Source organism: Dioscorea cayenensis, chromosome 19 (genome assembly GCF_009730915.1).
Source record: "Dioscorea cayenensis subsp. rotundata cultivar TDr96_F1 chromosome 19, TDr96_F1_v2_PseudoChromosome.rev07_lg8_w22 25.fasta, whole genome shotgun sequence".
NCBI lineage: Eukaryota > Viridiplantae > Streptophyta > Magnoliopsida > Dioscoreales > Dioscoreaceae > Dioscorea > Dioscorea cayenensis.
This window is the reverse complement of record NC_052489.1, coordinates 17,187,568-17,192,105: the sequence shown is the minus strand read 5'-3', so window position 1 is coordinate 17,192,105 and position 4,538 is coordinate 17,187,568. Positions and strand designations below refer to the sequence as shown.

General features: G+C 41.6%; 1 non-coding gene across 1 annotated transcript; it reads left to right on the top strand.

Annotated features, from left to right (window-relative positions):
• The first annotated feature begins 1,118 nt into the window (after nt 1-1,118).
• On the top strand, nt 1,119-1,225 carry LOC120250817. Its single transcript, XR_005533152.1, has one exon. It is a non-coding gene; the product is annotated as a small nucleolar RNA R71 (small nucleolar RNA).
• The last annotated feature ends 3,313 nt before the right edge of the window (nt 1,226-4,538 follow it).

The following is a 4,538-nucleotide window of genomic DNA, read 5'->3' as shown; positions in this document are numbered from 1 at the left end:
ATATTCCTTTGCAACACCGCCGAAAGAGGCATCTAGGATCATCGATGCACTTTCCTCCAACTTCATTTTGTTTTTCAATAGATCTTTCAAGAACTTAGCATACCGAGGCATTTGACACAATGGCTCCACAAAAGGAATGTTGACGTGCAATTGATTAAATAGACCCAAGAACTTCTTGTATTGCTCATCATTTTGGTCGTTCTTCAATCTTGAAGGATAAGGAATTCGCGGCTTGTAGGGTGAGGGTGCCACCTCGAGTTGTTTGCTCTTTCCTCAACTTCCACGACCTCTGGTGCTTCAACATTGGTCTTCTCACTAGGAGGTCTACCTTCAATTTCATGACCACTTCTGAAAGTGATCGCCTTCACATGTTCACTCGGATTAGTTTTAGTGTTGCTAGGTAGATTCCCTTGAGGTATCTCCGATAGAGACTTCGCAATTTAAACCAATTGGTTCTGTAGATTATGCAATGAAGCGGTGTGGTTGCGAAGTGTAGGCTCGACCGATTGGAACCGTGTATCCGATGATTGCACAAATCTAATCAAAGCTTTCTCTCTAGATCGGTTATCCGAGTCTCCAAGCTTAAAACCCTATTCTCCGTGTTCGGGGCTTGTTGTTGTTGAAAACCCAGAGGTGTGGTGGCCTTTTGTTGCCCTTGGTTATTCCATGAGAAATTAGGGTGATTCCTCCAACCCGAATTGTAGGTATTGCTATAAGGATTGCCTTGGTTTCTCATTGCATTACCCACATAGTCAACTTGCTCAATGGAGGGTGTACCACCAACGGCTATCGGGCAATCGGATGGGGCATGCCCCTCTCCACATCCATCATAACTTGTTACTGCCGCCAATCTCGGAGAAGTTATAGTGTCTAACTTCTTACTCAATGCCTCCACTTTGGCCGCCAACGATGTAACCGCATCTACCTCATGGATGCCGGCCACTTTCTTCTTCTCCCTAACATTCCATTGGTAGTTGTTCAACCCCATTTATTCAATTAATTGCCGGGCTTCTCCGAGGGTCTTGCTACCTAAGGTACCTCCTATTGCTGCATCAAGTAGCTATCTTGTACTTAGGTTTAAACCATTGTAAAAAGTCTGAATGATTATCCACTCTGGAAACCCATGTTGAGGACATTTTCACAGGAGTTCCTTGAACCTTTCCCATGTCTCAAATAGAGACTCCAATTCCATTTGCACAAAAGACGAGATCTCATTCCTAAGCTTTGCAGATTTTTCGGGAGGGAAATAACGGACAAGAAAAGCTTCTACCATCTCCTCCCATGTAGTGATCGATGCTCTAGGTAAGGAATGAAGCCACTGCTTGGCTCTTCCTTTTAGAGAGAATGGGAAAGCCCTCAATCTTATAGCATCATCTGTAACACTGTTGATCCTCAGCATGTCACAAACTTCCAAGAAGTTTTTAATATGATTGTTTGGGTCCTCATCGGCCAAAACATTAAACTGTGCCAACTGCTGTATCATTTGGATGAATGCTGGCTTCAGCTCAAAATTCAGAGCTGTGATCGGGGTTCACACAATACTCGATTGTGTGCCCAAAACTGAAGGTCTGGTATAGTTAGAAAGTGTTCTCTGTTGCTCATTCTGTTCTACCATATTATCCGACCCTTGACCTTTTACCTCAGCTCGGATTGACGGTTCTTGGATAGGTTCTTTTCCCCTTCTTCTAAGTGTATACACTCAAGCTCAGGATCTCTTTCAACAATTTGTGAAGGGTTCCCTCGGGTCATAACCTGGAGCTACAAACCGAAAAGAAAAAAAAAATCAGAACGATGATAGAATAAGAAGATATGAAATAGAATGAATGAATGAATAGTTAAGATAATAAAGTGCAAAGTATCTCTAAACGCCTACTCCCTGGCAACGACGCCAAAAACTTGACAACACCCCTTGCATGTGACCCGCAAGTGTACTGGTTTGTCGAAATAATAATAAATCCCTGGTGAGTGGGCATCGTATCCACTGGAAGTGGGGAAAAACACTAAGATTGCTATTTAACTAAGAGAGGATGAAACGACGATTGTGTTGATAATGTGTAATGAAAGCAAGAATAAAAGAAACAAGAAAAAGGGATGCAAATAAATGAGAGGTAAGGCAATCGATAAAAATGAGGTACTCGGATATTGTTCCACCTAGGATAACCGCTTCATGTGTAAAACAAACTATTATGTCTCCAAATTGATGCTCAATGAGTCGTGGAAATCCTTTAACACATGGTCCCAAAACTAAGGTCAACCGTGACTAACTCTATGCTATGTCCCGACGGAGAAATCAATCAGTCTCAACACCTCACACTACGTAGAGTTGTAAGAAGCTCTAGGGATTCCAAGTGATAAACACTATTCTAATGTATAGATCTAACCCTTTGGTCCAGGCGAAAGACCACTAGTCATAATTAAGCCTTAGGTGCTAAAGTCACTTCAACGCTTTACTCTATTGCCTTTGCAACTAAAACCTAGCGGAGGTCATCCCTTAGACCATTCTCTCTACTATGACCGCAAAGAACTCTTGGAACGTGGAGTTAGAATAAATCACATTGGAGGGGAAAGTGGACGCTCCGCTACCTCCCGACTCACCCTCTCGACACTCTATAATCTTCCATTGTCTAACCCTCATGGTGTGTCACTCACTCAGAAAGATTACCAATGGAGACTCTCAATCCTAGTGTCACTCAAGGGGAGAAATCATTCAACAAGCATTCAAGATTGGAACTCAATTAAAGACATCAATTAAGAAAATCATAATAGAAGATTAATCAAACAAATACATCCTAGGGTTCATAAATGAGTTAGTTACAATCAACAATGAAATCAAATGTAAAACAAGTAATCCATAGAAAAAACCACTCGATAGTCGTGTCGATGGTCTTGTGGAGTAGCCTCGACCTCTTCAAAGCTTCAGTTGTCCGGCCTTGGGCACACCTCGCCGGATCGATACTGACAAAAGCTCCACCAATAACCTTCTTCCAAGAGAAGCGCAGTGTTGAAGCCATAGAATCACTCCAAAAGACGTGCCAAAACCCCCTCTAAACCCTAGCCGCAAGCCTCTCCAAAGTTGGGGAAAAAATGGGAAAGAAGATGCTCAAATCGGGGCTGAAATAAGGCTGGAATCGGGCATCCACACGCCCCTGTGGATTCTTCACACGGGCCTGTGGAATTTTCACACAAGCGTGGGAATTTCCACATGCCCGTGTGGATTCTCTGGAAACCTGATTTCGGCCAGCTGCGAACGGTAACTGCTACAGTGAATACTACAGTACTTTGCTACAACAAGCTGCTACAGTACCGTCCAAGAACACTCTCGAAACCACACTTTTCATTGGGGTAACATAAATGGGCACACGTTTTTGTCATAAATCGCGTCGCTTCTTCCATAAAAGATTCATTGGTGAAGATCTCGCCATCTTTGTACAAGTTGGGATACGCAAATGTGACTGCCTTTGTGCCCTCCAACTCATTCAAATGGCTTGAATGCATGGAAGTTGGCACACATTCACGTATCTTAGAGCCCCACTTGTGTATTCGTGTTTGTTCCTTCCAAGATTCCACCAAATAGTGCATTCACTATCTACTTTTGCCTTCTTTTCTTAATACTTAGCTGTACAACCCTACATGCGCAAAAGAACATAAATACACATGTATTAACGATTAAACCTGATAAAAGTAATGCTCATCGTGAGGAAAGAACACTTCATATTCTTAACACACAAGCATTTATCAGTCTTCAAGTTGATTTTTAGATATTTTGATACTCAGTAGTTTCCTTTTGTATCTTGACAACGCCCCTTGTATATGTCCCGCAAGTGCACGGGTTTGTCGAGTAATAAATTCCCATGTGAGTGAGTATCGTATCCACAGTGAGTAAGGAGTAAAAATACTTAAATTGTTTCTTGACCAAGTGAAGATGAATAATGTTTGTGTTGACAATATGTAATGTAAACAAGAATAAAAGAAACAAGAAAGAAAAGCACAAGTAAGTGAAAGATAAGGCAATCGATATAAATGATTTACTCGGATACTGTTCCGCCTAGGACAATCATTTCAAGTGCAAACCGACTATTATGCCTCCTAACTAATGTATCAATGAGTCATGGAAATCCTTCAACATACGGTCCCAAATCTAAGGTCAACCGTGACTAACTCTATACCATGTTGCGGAGGAGAAATCGGACAATCTCAACACCTCGCATTCGGATAGAATCGCATGGAGTTCTAGGGATTCCAAATGATAAACCCTCCTCCTAGGTATAGATCTAACCCTTTGGTCCAGGTGAGAGCTCCCTAGTAATAATTAAGCCCTAAGTCTATATCAAGCACTTATTAAACTCCCCCACACTTAAGCTTTTGTTTGTCCTCAGGCAAAAATAAAATATTAAACCATATAAGAAAGAAAATTGAAAGTGCTTAGTCTTAGGTTCACCAAAAGCATGCAAGGGGGGGCATTCTACAAGTAAGGAAAAACGACAACACCGAATAAGAAAAATCAATGCTTTAGCTAAAAACTTGAATAAAAAAGGACA